The 16,169-nt window shown below is 42.9% G+C and overlaps 1 protein-coding gene and 1 pseudogene across 1 annotated transcript in view; one reads left to right on the forward strand and one right to left on the reverse strand.

The window, feature by feature from the left end:
* LOC126248071 (ras GTPase-activating protein raskol-like) overlaps window positions 1-16,169 on the reverse strand; it is a 406,601-nt gene that overhangs the window by 350,383 nt on the left and 40,049 nt on the right. The gene's annotated exons all lie outside the window — the stretch shown is intronic.
* On the forward strand, window positions 6,968-7,086 carry LOC126249994 (5S ribosomal RNA; annotated as a pseudogene).

Genomic DNA, 16,169 nt, shown 5'->3' on the forward strand with positions numbered 1-16,169 from the left:
ATGGATAACAATAAAATAATCATTACGATGGCGAAAATAATGTTACTATTGTTCAGCATGTAAAGTTTTAGAAGTATGGCTATGTTTCATTGGAGCAGGAACTGTTTGAAATCTTGAGAAAAATTCGAGAAGATATGAAAACAGAAGTAATTAAGCAAATATTGTGCCACTTTATACAATGCGGAATTAGTGACAAAATTATCTGAAGAATTTGAAATTAAAACTGCAGTCAAGCGGGAAGATAGAATTTCACCGATTACTTTTCATTAATTACTGAAGAAACTAACCCATGAATGGGAAACTGAATGTCACCTGAAGGTAATATTGAAACAAATCCATACTGGAATGCGACGAACGATGTCAAGATAAGCTTCTTGTTGAAATAAAGCCGCCCCAGTAGCCAGTTAACTATATTTCATTTCCACGACCAGTTTCGATAAATTTATGAATTATTTTCAAGTGTGTTATGGAAATTATGGCGAAGACAGCACGGTTACATAGACCTAATACCCTGTGGAAAGTGATCTCACGATCGCTACTTCATTGTTAATTCCAACGGAGAGTTCCATTTCAGTGAACGTTCTATTTCCACAGACATGCACCCACACCGCTAATCAAGTTGCTCTCCGGCGTAAGGAAGTCGTGCAGCAGAATCTACGAGACATATTTCATCATACCATTTGTTGTGGTACTGATGCCTCTGTTTTATTGCATATCACGCTACTGCCCTGCAGTTCCGCTACTGTGCAAAAGTGTCTGTTCACTTGCATGAGGCGGATCCTCGTGGAGTACAACTGCTCATGGTACAGATGGAAGAATAATTTAACCGTATTTTGTGATCTGCATGTAGGACCGTGTCTTATCCGCATTTTGGGTAAATTTGCGCTTCTCCTACATATATCTGCAGCTATATGACTGCTCTGCAGTTCACACTTAAGTGCCTGGCAGAGTGTTCACAGAACCAGTTTCAAACCATTCTTGGACCGTGTGGTCAGCACACCGCTCTCCCGGTCGTTGTCAGTTTCCGTGACCGGAGTCGCTACTTCTCAATGAAGTAGTTCAATTGGCCTAGCAAGAGCCGAGTGTACCCCACTTGCCAACAGCGCTCGGCAAGCCCGGATGGTCACCCATCCGAGTGCTGTCCAACTCAGAGAGCGCTTAACTTCGGTGATCTGATGGGAACCGGTGTTATCACTGCGGCTAGGCCATTGGCACTCGTATTATGTACGGGAGTCGAATACCTTCGATCAGACTGAGATGTTCCAAAATCGTAGGGCAAATCGATGTACGATAGCGTCTGGATGTGACGCGTTCACCGGTACTAGGGTTCCAGTGAACGCTGGAGGTAGGTCGAGTACGTGAAGACGGCCGTGCAGCGGCTAGTGGGAAGTGGGAAAGCGAGCGCGACCGACACAATGGAAGAGCGTTGCCGCGGCTACGCCCCCTAATTAGCTTCCTCTGTCGGCGGAGGCCAACCGACCACCCGGAAGCGCTCACGCGGCCTGTTGTAGCTGAAATCACAAACCTGCCAGTCACAGATCACCTTATTTTTAGAAGGGGACTCTGCTCGAGCCGAAACGTGGAAAGCAATAACTCGACGCGCTCGGCAAAGCCTACCAGTTGTAGCGCTGACGTTTTATTATCTGTAATCTGTAACAAAGATGTTTAAGGTTTTTAGATGCACACACATTTATTGTAGAAATTTTATACATACGGCCATTAGCGGAGCAGTTATTCGAGGCGTATGTTCTGTAGAAACAGCACAGCTTTACTACTAAACAGATGACTGAAAGCGAAATTCGAGACGCAATAACAGCATACTGATTCAAAAATCTTCAATTATTTGACGTTTAAGAAAAAACTTAACTTTCCATCTAAAACGTTAACTGCACTTTTGACGGTTGGGTGCGGTGCATTCCATAAATCGTGGAGGGTCATTGCAATGGTTTTCAGTACCAGGATCACCTTCGCAAATAATAAACGAACTGACAGAAAATAATTGTGCTTGCTCTGGAGAGCTGCAAGCTACACCTGTTGCACCTACGTTCTGTTACACACCATTGTTGCAATAAATTACTTATTGGGTAATGTTGGAAATTCGGTGAGGCCGTAGCGATTGATGATGTATATAGAGAAGTTGCAACAATATAAAATTGTAGCGAAATGCAAGAGAGCCTGCAGAGGATCGATACTTGTTGCAGGGAACTGTATTTGATTCTCAAGTCGAAAAAAAAAAATGTAACGCATTACACATAAATAGGTCGAATGAATTGTTATTGATTGATTGCACAGTTGTCAGAGAACCACTGGAGACAATCAAGTTCATTAAACATGTAGAAGTGTGTGTAGTGAGCGATGAGGAGAGAAACGATAACATAAAAGTCATAGTAGGAGAGGCACATGCCAGACAAATTCACTGAAACGATCGTTAACAAATATTGTCCCACCACGATGGAGTTAGGTTACAAAATTGTCGTTCAGTCTACACTCGAGCACTGCTGGGGCCTGTAGAGCTTAAAACTAAAAGAAGAACACCACGTTTCGTCACGGGGTTCGGTTGGTAAGTGCGAACGCGGCACGGAGATTGCCGCGGCCCGGAGATGCTCATTCACCAGTGGCAGACGCTACAAAGAAGGTGTGCTTTAGTGTTAAAATTCTGCAAACGTTAGTTAACGAAAGAGTCACCCAATATACCTCAAGAAACGACAGTGAAGGTAAAGTTGAATTTGATGTCACGCGGAAGCTTACCACGGTCATTCTTCCCTCGCACCGAAACAGGAAACTGGGGAAGTGACACTGCAAACGAAGTATCCTCTACCCCGCACAATAAGGTGACTTGCGGAGTACAAATGTAAAAGTAGAAGCAGAATACACAGCCCGAATGGTGGCGGAGAGACCGAGGGCTGCTGAGAAATGCGTCCCTCAAACTTTCTGATTACTATTAGCCGCGATATAACGTTAGCTTTCAGGCTCAACATTTTTCCACACAAGCGACAAATCATTTGGCAATCCTTCCCCTCTCCTCCCGATATATTAAATGTTTTGCCTGGGGCTCTTAGCGAGGTCTTTAAAAATAACCTAAATCTAGTGGTCGGGGAAAGATGATGCATTTTCTTTTGAAATAACTATTACATTCATATTCCTCCAGAACAGAAACAAGTATTTGACCCTTATTATAGTGTTAAATGTTAAAAGGAGAAACCATTCACTTCCATCTTTTCCTGAGATCCTTTAAAAATGTTCAGATGTGTGTGAAATCTTACGGGACTTAACCGCTATGGTCATCAGTCCCTAAGCTTACACACTACTTAAGCTAAATTATCCTAAGGACAAACACACACACACACACACATATGCCCGAGGGAGGACTCGAGCCTCCGCCGGGACCAGCCGCTGAGACCCTTCAACGATTTTGGTGAAAGCAGGAAAAACTAGATCTAGGGTACTGTATTATTCTAGCTTCAATAAAAGAGTGTTACCTATTAAACTGAGTGGAAAGAATGGAAATATAACATTTCTTACTTTTTTAGTTTATTAATTGAACTTTTTAATTCTATAATTTACCAGTTATTTCACTTTCCATCAGAAAAATTGGGACATACGCTATGTGACCAAAATTATCCGGACTCCCGGCTGAAAATGAGTTACAAGTTCGAGGTGCACTCCATCGGTAATTCTGGAATTAAATGTGGTGTTGGCCCTACCTTAGTGTTGATGACAGGTTCCACTCTCGCAGGCATACGTTGAATCAGGTGCTGGAAGGTTTTTCGGGGAATGGCAGCCCATTCTTCACGGAGTGCTGCACTGAGGAAAGGTAATAATATCGGTCGGTGAGGCCTCGCACGAAGTCGGCGTTCCCAAACATCCCAAAGGCGCCCTGTAGGATTCAGGTCAACCTCTGTGCAGACCAGTCCATTACAGGAATGTTATTCTCGTGTAAACACTCTGCCACAGGCTGTGCATTATGAACAGGTGCTCGATCATGTTGAAAGATGCAATCGCCATCCCCGAATTGCTCTTCAACAGTGGGAAGCAAGAAGGTGCTTAAAACATGAATGTAGGCCTGTTCTGTGATGGTCCCACGCAAAACAAGGGATCCAAGCCCCTCCATGAAAAACAAGACCACACCGTAACACCACCGCCTCCGAGTTTTACTTTTGGCAGTACACACGCTGGCACATGACGTTCACCGGGCATTCGCCATACCCACACCGTGCCATCGTATCCCCACGCTGTGTACTGTGATTCGTCACTCTACGCAACGTTATTCCACTGTTCAATCTTCCAATGTCAACGCTCCTTACACGAAACAAGGCGTCGTTTGGCATTTACCAGCGTGATGTGTCGCTTAAGAGCAGCCCCTCGACCATGAAATCCAAGTTTTCCCACTTCCCGCCTAATTATCATACAACTTGATCTAGTTTGGAATTCCTGTGTGATGGTCTGGATAGATGTCTGTCTATTACTCATTACAACCCTCTTCAACTTTCGGTGGTCTCTGTCAGTCAAACGACGAGGTCGGCCTGTACACTTTTGAGCTGTACGTGTCCCTTCACGTTTCCACTTCACTATCACATCGGAAACAGTGGACCTAGGGATATTTAGGAGTGTGGAAATCTCGCTTATTGACGTGTGACACAAGTGACACCCAATCACCTGACCACGTTCGAAATCCGTGAGTTCCTCGGAGCGCCCCATTATGCATTATGCCTTCTCACGATGTGAGGTCGCTGATATGGAGTACCTGACAGTAGGTGGCAGCACAATGCACCTAATGTGAAAAACGTATGTTTTTGAGGATGTCCAGATACTTTTGATCACACAGTGTAAATACAAAAAGTATGCTCTACCGAATTTTACACCGAAATGTTAAACAATGGTTTTATGTTACATGAACAGAACACTCAAAGTAAATTGTAACATACTGAAATAGTATTGTACGGCCGGCCGGAGTGGCCGTGCGGTTCTAGGCGCTACAGCCTGGAGCCGAGCGACCGCTACGGTCGCAGGTTCGAATCCTGCCTCCAGCATGGATGTGTGTGATGTCCTTAGGTTAGTTAGGTTTAATTAGTTTTAAGTTCTAGGCGACTGATGACCTCAGAAGTTAAGTCGCATAGTGCTCAGAGCCATTTGAACCATTTTAGCCAGTATTGTACCTCTTATTAACGTAGGCCTTGGCTGAAAAATTTGAGTCGGATTGTATTGGGAATTAATCGAAAGGTTGACATATCAAATACATTTACACTAACCAGGAGAACTTTCAGTACTGAAGTCGATGGTGGCTCGTAATAACATATTCGTAGTTATGTAGTCAAAGGCTCGTATCCCGACCCATTATTACAGGATCGTTTTTCATTCCATTACGGTAGAATTTCACCCGTGTGACATTTCGCTGCTAATTATGGCACACCACGCATACATATTCTGCATTCGGGCGATCCTCTGAGCGTGGCGCCGCAAGGGACTGCTTGAGTCAGTTGGAACCTAAATTGGTCCTGTTTGCTTTACAGTGAACTGAAGCTACGAGTACTTGTATACTTGTCCCTGTTGTCTAACAATGACTCTCTAGGACTGGCGCCTACAAGGATATGTTTTTGCCACCCAGTTTCAGCAGACCTCGCAGATTACGTACACAGAGATCAGCGAAGATGGCAAGTGACTGAAAATACTCACCGTACTAACGTATCTAAATTAAACATAGTAACAAAAAAAAATCAGGGTGTGATACTGTCAATGCTTGTCATGTACTGTTTATTAATTTTCTAAACGAACAATCAATTTCAATTCAACATTCTATCTATTTTCCTCAAGAAGAGTGTACGAATAGTGTGCAAAAGAACAAAGCCTCCTGTATCTGTTTTCTTCCCTTTCTTCATTTAGATTTGTTTCTTAATCTGCTCCCTTGCAGACCGTCAGTAAGGTTGTCTGAAGGAAGAAAGATTAGGATTTAACGTGCCGTCGAAATCGAGGTCATTAGAGAGGAAATCCAAGCTCGGAATGTTTCAAGCACGGGAACGGTAACGGCCGCGACCTTTCAAGAGGACCATCCCGGCACTTGCCTGGAGCGATTTAGGAAAATCACGGGGAACCTAAATCTGGATAGCTTTGAGCTCCGAATGCGAGTCTAGCTTGTGCTGACCACTGAGCCACTTCGCTCGGTGCGGTTCCTTGAGCTCAAGATGCTGCCCTCTGACTTTTTCGCAGTCAAGAATAGTGCGAGCATCCAGAGCACGATATTAGTCTCGATGCTACTGTAAGCCAATGACATCATCGTAAGAGTGAGTACAGTGAAAATAAAAGCCGGATATTCGTACGCGGCACGTGCTGCTGTCTCGCTAAGACGGCTGGGAGCTGCGATCCTGTGGCCCTTGTGAATCACGCGACCAGCTCCTCAACGACCTTTATGAGGAGTGAATAGCGAGCAGAGCAGCCAAGGGCGTCCTCTGTCCTCTGTAGGCTGTTAGCAGCACGTGACGGAGCACAGGTTCGCTCACCCAGCCCCCCCCCCCTCCACACACACACACACACACACACACACACACACACACACATACACTTTTACTTGGCTGCCGCGCCGCCGCTCATCGCTCCCAAATAAAGACACAATTGTAGCTTCTGGCTTCTTTTCAAACAGGCAACTACCCTACATGCAATTCCTAACGAAATGCAAACAAGGAATCTTTTCATTTTTTCACACAGAAATAATGTGACCGTAGTGGTGAATCTGTCTAGAACTATACATGGCTACGGCGCTAAATATTACTTAATTTAAAAAAAAATGAATCTAGCATCCGTTTTTGAATAAATGATTTCGTCCACAGTACAAAACTTTTCCTCAAGTAAGTAAAATGTGTACACCTTGAATGCAATGTAACAGTACAGTACGACGAACACTGTTATACAGGGTGTTCATAAATTAATTGTACAAAATAAACTTTTGATCATTAAAAGGTAAATAACTTCCAGAGCCGACGGCCATACCGCAGTGGTAACACCGGTTCCCGTCAGATCACCGAAGGTAAGAGCCGTCGGGCTGGGTTAGCACTTGGATGGGTCACGGTCCGGATCTGCCGAGTGCTGTTGGTAAGCGGCATGCACTCTACGTCTACATCTACGTGGGCACTCTGCAAATCACACTTAAGTGCCTGGCAGAGGGTTCATCCAACCACATTCACAATAATTCTCTATTATTCCACTCTCGAACAGCACGCCCAAAAAACCAACACCTTTCCGTGCGAGCTCTGATTTCCCTTATTTTATTATGTTGATCTTTTCTCCCTATGTAGATCGGTGTCAATATCTTCGGACTCGTAGCAGAAAATTGGTGATTGAAATTTCACGGGAAGTTTCCGCCGCAAAGAAAAACGCCTTTGTTTTAATTGTGTCCATCCCAGATCCTGTATCACGTCCGTGACACTCTCTCCCCTATTTCTCGGTAATAGAAAACGTGCTGCTCTTCTTTGAACTTCCTCGATGTACTCCGTTAATTTTATCGGGTAAGGATCCCAGACTGCGCAGCAGTACTCCAAAAGAGGACGGACAAGCGTAGTGTAGGCAGTCTCTTTAACAGATCTGTTACATTTTCTAAGTGCCCTGCTAATAAAACGCAGTCTTTGGTTGTCCTTCCCCACAACATTTTCTATGTGTTCCTTCCACTTTAAGTTGTTCGTAATTGTAATTCCTAGATATTCAGTTGAATTTACGGCCTTTAGATTTTACTGATTTATAGTGTAATCGAAGTTTAACGGATTCCTTTTCTCACTCATGTGGATGACCTCACGCCCTTCATTATTTAGGGTCACCTGTCAATTTTCGCACCATTCAGGTATCTTTTCTAAATAGTTTTGCAATTTGTTTTGATTTTCTGATTACTTTACTAGACGATAAACAACAGCATAAGCTGCAATCAATCTAAGATCGCTGCTCAGATTTTCTCCTCAATCGTTTATATAGATAAGGAACAGCAGAGAGCCGACAACACTACCTTGGGAAACGACAGAAATCATTTCTGTTTTACTCGATAACTTGCGGTCATTTAATACGAACTGTGACGACTCTGACAGGAAATCACAGATCCAGTCACGTAACTGAGACGATATTCCATAAGCAGGCAATTTCACTACAAGCCGCTTGTGTGGTACAATTTCAAAAGCCTTTTGGAAATCAAGAAATACGGAATAAATTTTAAATCCCGTCAATAGCACTCTACACTTCGCATGTGTAAAGAGATACTTGTGTTCCATAAGAAGAATGTTTTCTAAATCCGTGTTGACTGTGTGTCAATAGACCGTTCTCTTCGAGAAGAAAATATATGTTCCACAATCCTGCTGCATATCGACGTTAATGATATGGACCTGTAATTTAGTGGATTACTCCTACTTCCTTCCGTGAATATTGGTGTAACATGTGCAACTTTGCAAACTTTGGGTACAGATCTTTCGTCGAGCGAGCGGTTGTATATTCTTGTTAAGTATGGAGCTATTGCATCAGCAAACTCTGAAAGGAACCTAACTGGTATACAGTCTGGACCAGAAGACTTGGTTTTGTTAAGTGATTTATGTTGTTTCACTACTCCGAGGATATCTACTTCTAAGTTATTCACGTTGGCAGCTGTTCTTGATTCGAATTCTGAAATATTTACTTCGTCTCCTTTGGTGAACGAATTTCGAAAGGCTGTGTTTAGTAACTATGGTTTCGCAGCACTGTCGTCGATAGTATTTCCATTGCTATCGCGCAGAGAAGGCATTCAGCCCCGGTGAGGTAAACTGGGGAGCTACTTTATTCAGAAGTAGCGGCACCGGTAACGAAAACTGACAACGGCAGGAAGAACGGTCTGCTGACAACATACCTCTCCGTACCGGCATCCGGTGACGCCTTAGGGCTGAGGATGACATGGCGGCCGGTGTTGGCTTTTTTTCTTAAATAACTTACAGAAATGTTTTTTACAACACCGAATGACGTATACCTTCAAGTTTTATAAATAAATGTTCTGTGTGGCTCTCTTCTATAACACGACTATTCCACCACATCCAATCCAAGTCGGCACATTCTTAAGAAGATCACGATGATAATGTGGTGGCGCGCTATATTGCTGCAAAATAAATTCTGTGCCCATATTTTGTTGTAATTGAGGCATTAGATGAAGTTCAAGCATGTCCAGGTACGATATGCCAGTTACAGTTGACTCGGCAAAAAAGAAAGGACCATAAATCTTATTACAGCTAACTGCGCAAAAAAAAAAAAACCATTTACCTTATGCGATTCCCGTACATATGTGATTATGTGACATCGTTTCTGCTCACACTATATCCGAATATTGTGTCGATTAACTTTACCGTAGGTATGGAAGGTGGCTTCGTCACTGAACACGACTTTATTAAGAAAATAATCTCTAGTCTGCAGTTTGTTAAACATTTCTACACAGAATTCTGCTCGTGTTTGTTTGCCACTTTCTTTTAAACCTTGCAACAATTCAAGTTTTCTGGGTTTGAATGACGAGCATTTCCATAAAACTTCCCACACTGTAACACTAGGCATACTCAATTCTTAGCTGGTATGTCTCGTTGATTTACCCAGGCTACTAATATAAGGCTGGCGAACTTTGCGTCAGAAACTGCTGGCCGGCGCTGACCCGGCGTCCTATGTGATACAGTTTCGGTGAAACGACTGTATCAATTAACAACATTTTACCTTTTAGCTGGTGGCTTGCGATATTTAAACCTGAATTCTCCCTGAATTGTACGGGCGGATTTGGATTCATGACACCGTAAACAACACTGCGGACGCTCTGCACCCTTATACGATTTCATGATGATGGCTGTTATAATAACTCATTCGCGGGAACGCTGGGAACTAACAACGCTAGGCGGGAATAAAATTCGAAGATACACTTCAGTCAGTGACGTATCAAACTTTTATGTATGTTATTTACTTGTTTCGCAATTAAAGGTTACTTATATATAACTAATTTATAAGCACCCTGTTTTGTAAGGCAAAAGTGTGAAATTTGCACCAGAAATCCTCGCTGTGCCGTTTCACGATGGGTCTAACCCCGAAAATATAGTTTCGGTGAGATAAACACTGTAATTCATTCAAAAAGTGTGGCTGGTTACCGTATATTGTTCCGCAGACAGCTGCAGTGTTCTCAAACAATCATGAATAAAAAACAGCAGGACATCTTTAAGTGCTTTAAGTAACGAAAACATTGTTTATATGCGTTGAGTAACAGATCGCTGTTAAAAATTGCATAGAAAGAACAGCGAAAGTTTTTACCGATCATCATCTTTATTTCGCGCTCACTATTACTGATTTGAAATTAGCATCCCTTATACTCATGATGATAATAATAATAATTATTATTATCCATTACATTTTATTAAACATGGTTCAAATAGCTCTGAGCACTATGAGACTTAACATCTGAGATCATCAGTCCTCTAGAACTTAGGACTACTTAAACCTAACTAACCTAAGGACATCACACACATCCATGTCCGAGGCAGGATTCGAACCTGCGACCGTAGCGGTCGCGCGGTTCCAGACTGAAGGGCCTAGAACCACTCGGCCACTGCGGCCGGCTGCATTTTATTACTTTTCACTTAACATAGTGGGATGATCCATAATCCAGGGGAAATATCACAATGGTACTGTGCGATTAAAATAAAAATAATAAAGGCAGGACAACGCAAGTATGCTCAGCTACAATCTGGAAATGGAGTTTAGCCTCTTTGCCTCCGACCTATTGGAAGATGTGTCAGATGTGTGGCAATATAGGGCGGAAAATTACGGAGCGCTTGCGACATGATGTGTTGCGCGCACATTTATCGAACGCAAACGGAAATGAAACTAAGGGAGAGGCTCATGCAGGAACCATCGACAGTCCCCCACTGCCTCACTCAGCAGGTCACTTCGGAGAAGTTAAAATGTTGTCCAAGGAAGTGGAACACAATCGAGTGAAAATGAAACGAATGTCGCCATTCCTTTGTTATTCCCCAGGTTCTTGGAACCGTACTAACATTGCACCACTGTCTTATCGACTACAGATGACCCACATGGATTTTGCATTCCTCTCTTCGTGGAAAGGCGAGGAATACGCTGAAAACTCAAACTGAGTGCCTCGGTTCTTCAAGTCAAGCTTGTCAGATACGGCAAGTCACGGTATCCACATGGAAGTAAAACGAATCGCTGAGTTGCGCCACACCAACCCAAAAGAGCTAACTTTCTCCGTGCTGAGAAGCTTTGTAGGCGTTCGCCAATTCTGGCCGCGTTTTAAGGTAGCTGGTGTTGCCTCACGGGGCCGAGAAATGCCGGGCCCGCCCATGCGACAGCAGCCTGAGTAACCTCGCACGCTACCAGTTCTTACTTTCTTGCAAATAAACCTTTCAAAAACACTTATTTGCTCCGATATGTGTACTACATTTTAATACACCCCTACACAAATGTAAAGTAATAGCACGTATACAGGTTAATTCTTGCAAAATAGTAAAAACAGCAACCAACCACTGTTAATAATGCTATAAATTAAAAACAAATAGCGCTGTTACCGGTTTAGGACCGACAAGTTTATCCAGAGACAGCTATTCCACGTTTAAAATTACATGTCGTTCATGATGTACATGTGATGGTGGTGCCTTCGAAAATCCTGCGTCATGGGTACTCTGAAGTAATTATTTTGGAAAAAATGATTCAATATCCGCAGAATTCTCATCCGTAATATTGTATCTGGCTGAGTAGCGGATTCCGACATCCGATCGTCCCAGAGACAGCTTCTCTTTCATTCCCTGTGTAGGGGCGCCCAGCGTACCATTGAGGGCGATATCCAACTCGCACTGATGTGAGCAAGTTAAACTTTTAACAGTTTTCGTGATAACAGTCTCTCGCAGCGTCAGAGTTCAACCGGATCACAGATGGGCGGGTGAAGTACGTTTACTGAACCTGAGGGTGATTTTGTCAAAAACTGTCTAACAGCTATGCAGCAACACAAGATTTAACAGCTACACAGTAACAATGACAAGAAATCTCTTTAAGCAAGTTTGCAGTGGTCCAAGAAGAGAGACTAATGGTTTCTGTGAAAACAGCGATGAATGCGTGAAGAGTATCACTTTTCAGTTAAACATTTCGAGTCAGATGGTTCACTGGGAGACACTGATTGGTGGATACGTTGGTCAACCGAACACTGCGTTCACATTAAAGGGAAGATGTGTTTGCCGTCGAACAAATGCCGCCTTGGGTGGAAATCGGGCATAGACTCGTCAGCAAGACGAATCCAGAAAGCGACGGCGATTTGGAGACTTACTTAAAACAATTGGAAGAAAGGGCGGAAGCACCTGTCTCTTCACTGCAATTCACGAACACGTTACACAGTGTATCTACACAGTAGCACGTCGGATCGATCATGGTATGTTGTGAAGTTTCTATGAAACTCTAGTCCCACATTTTAGGCCGGCCGCGGTGGTCTAGCGGTTCTAGGCGCTCAGTCCGGAGCCGCGCGACTGCTACGGTCGCATGTTCGAATCCTGCCTCGGGCATGGATGTGCGTGATGTCCTTAGGTTAGTTAGGTTTAAGTAGTTCTAACAAGGGAACCTCCCCATCGCACCCCCCTCAGATTTAGTTATAAATTGACACAGTGGATAGGCCTTGAAAAACTGGACACAGATCAATCGAGAAAACAGGAAGAAGTTGTGTGGAACTATGAAAAAATAAACAAAATATACAAACTGAGCAGTCCAAGTGTAACATATCCAACATCTAGGACTATATAACACGAAGAGCGCCGTGGTCCCGTGGTTAGAGTGAGCAACTGCGAAACGAGGGGTCCTTGGTTCGAGTCCTCCCTCGAGCAAAAATTTTACTTACTTTATTTTCGCAAAGTTACGATATGACCGTTCATTCATTGACGTCTCTGTTCACTGTAATAAGTTTAGTGTCTGTGTTTTGCGACCGCACCACAAAACCGTGCGATTAGTAGACGAAAGGACGTGCCTCTCCAATAGGAACCGAAAACATTTGATCGCAAATTCATAGGTCAACCGATTCCTCCACAGGAAAACATGCCTGAAATATTCTATACAACACTGGTGACGGCATGTGCGTCACATTACAGGAATATGTTGTCGACCCACCTAACTTGCACAATTGGCGAATGGGTAAAAAGATTCTTCTACCTTGCCCGATTTAGGTTTTCTTGTGGATGTGATAATCACTCCCAAAAAAGTGATGAAAACATTGAGTTTGTCGCATAAACGGCAACAAATGAATGCAACAGTTTCACAGTCGCACAGTTTTCCCTGTGCTCTGTCAAAACAAACGTTTTTAACGTTTTCAAGTTTTTCCGTGTGTAGACCGTCAAATCCTGCATGTGTCCAAGCAAATCTGAACATGTCCTGGAATTTTGGAGAGCAAAGTTGATCATGTCTGAGTGCATGAACTTTGATAATTGTCTGAAAATAAAAAATTAAAACTTTTCACTCGAGGGAGGGTTGAACCAGGGACCTTCCGTTCCGTAGCTGCTCACGGTAACCACGGGACCACGGTGCTCAGTGAACAGGTACCTTAATGTGACATATCTTGCACACGGACTACTCAGTTTGTATATTTTGCTTATTTTTTTATAGTTCCATACAACTTCTTCCTGTTTTCTCGATTGATCTGTGTTCAGTTTTTCATGGCCTACCCCTGTGCCAACTTATAACTAAATCTGAGGGGGGTGCGATGGGGAGGTTCCCTTGTAAGTTCTAGGGGACTGATGACCATAGATGTTAAGTCCCATAGTGCTCAGAGCCATTTGAACCATTTGAACCCACATTTTAGTTACGCGACATCTGGAAAATCTTGGTCTACTGAGGTCCCTCGTACGATCAGTAGGATGTAACTAGCAAAGGATGTAAGGTATTTCACACTTTATAACGCAATACATCAGGTAATTTCAGGCTTTGGTTTTCTATACTTATGTTCAGAGCTTATTTTCAGACGCACGCAATTCTATTGTGGTGCACACGACACGGAACATACAACAAGAAAGTCAGCAGCGGAGGATTACTTCGACAGATCGAGAGTAAGCGACTGAGCAGAAAGTGTCCGAAATAATATATTAAACGAGAGAAAGACGGAGGAAAACAAAGTTTCTAGCAAGCTATTACAGTAACAATCACGCAAAATCAAGCCAATGCTCTTCGACAAGGTGGGGAAAAAAGTAAAATATACTGGGTTATTATGTTGTTAAGACTTTGGATAAAAATAAGTACAGTATTACACCAGATACATGTACCTAGCTGATTACTAAATTGACAACGGTTAAGACAGCCGCTCTGCAAAACTTTAAAGCCTCCTACGCAAATGTTTAGGCTGGAGTTCTGACACTTCCCTTAATTTTTTAATACGCACTAAACTCATCTCATCGACGGGAGGATATAACATATGCCTTGGTAGGCTACCACTACGTAAGAACATGAGGCGCTTCCTGTATTAAGCGCATTTGCATGCAGCACTGAACAGCAGACAATTAGGATGATTTCAAACGTAGTTTTGCTCATCTCAATCTCTCTCAGTTTCATCGTTCAGCAGGATCACTGGTGGTCGGATGAAGGCAATCGAAATCCAGTTACTGAAGCTGAGGGCGATTTCGTCAAAAACAGCAATAGCAGACTTAACAGCTGCAGAGTAACAATGATAAGAAATCTTTTTAAGCCTTAGACTAATCATGTATGTTTCCTTTGATGTATTAAAATTACACCATCGAATTATCCTAAATACTTAGTAGATACCAAAAGGTTAATATGCTATCGTTAGTTGCAGTCTACTCGTCAGATCGCGGACTCATTCATAATCTACTTGGGACTTACGAAAGAGTGCAGGTTTCGTACGCTTACAATACGCGTTGGAAAAGAGTGTCTATACATGGAATACAGAACAGGCCTATCATGTAACGCCGGGAATAGAGCCCACAATATCTGAGGTCATTTGAAAAACGACAGGTTTCTATTTTAGGGGGTCCATTTGCTATGAAAGAAACATTCTTATGACATTTTAGACAATAAATGGTAATTTCCTCTCCAGTGATTTCGCAGTCCCAGGCCAGAAGTCTCTGCGTAACCTCTGCTGGAGGGTGCATTTTTAAGGAACTCAAATATGCCAGTGCTAGCCTCTTTCGTTTTCCGTGTATCTGACACTCCATTCATCTATTTCGACAGTGACTACCTATTATTCACGCAGCTAAACCTAAGAAACACTTCACACAATACACTAAATTCTTCTCAGTCATCTAATCTCGAGACCTGAACGTATCACTATCCTCTTTTCACGTGAAAGGCAGGTTTACAAACGACTATGTTCTACTTTATGGTTACAATACATACGAGACTATGCCAGACTGAATCGTTACGAAATCCATGCGTCGTACTCTATCGCACTTGGAAACTAAGATTTGGAGCAGCACCATTAAGTCTTGAATTGAGTCTTTTCATCGTTTACAATTTTCTCTGCCGCTGGCTGCACTTACCGCCATCACATTTCCTACCATGTAACATACATATTAAGAGAACAATATTGCCTAATGAATCTTTTATTGCCCATATCACTCTCTTTTTAGCCGTAAGATACAACGTTATAGGCCGGAGGAAAGCTCTGCTATTACCTAGCTCAGCTCGACTAAGTTTCTCCTACGTACATACAGAAGAAATAATTGTTAGCAAAATCTGTGATTCATGACAGTCGTTGTTGCATAGTCAGTCTGCTGTGGCCATATTTCTAACTGCTGCTTTGAAGAACATTTCCATACCGTAGCAGAAGCAAAACTGATCAGGCTATTAGCACAATGTAATGAATGTCTTCCTTATGTCAAGCCAATGAAATAATATCCCACGAAACTCCTTAGTTTAGCAATAGGCTTCACATTCGCCTCTTCCAAAACATATTGCAACTACGCCACACATTAAATCACTGTTCGGTACACTCTTCTGAGTAAAATGCTTAGCGCTTAATAGGGAGTCAGTAGCAGTATCCTGAGCGGAATTCTGATACCGTATCTGTTTGTCAGTCAGAGAAAATAAGAACTCTGTCTCGTTACGTCCGTCCAAAGGAAGCAGATGACTCGTTAAATGAAACACGCCTCATCGTCACTGGGTTGTTAGTAACTATCCCAGTGGGGTACCACTGTTACCTACTTCGTATA

This window comes from Schistocerca nitens, chromosome 3 (genome assembly GCF_023898315.1).
Source record: "Schistocerca nitens isolate TAMUIC-IGC-003100 chromosome 3, iqSchNite1.1, whole genome shotgun sequence".
Classification (NCBI taxonomy): Eukaryota; Metazoa; Arthropoda; class Insecta; order Orthoptera; family Acrididae; genus Schistocerca; species Schistocerca nitens.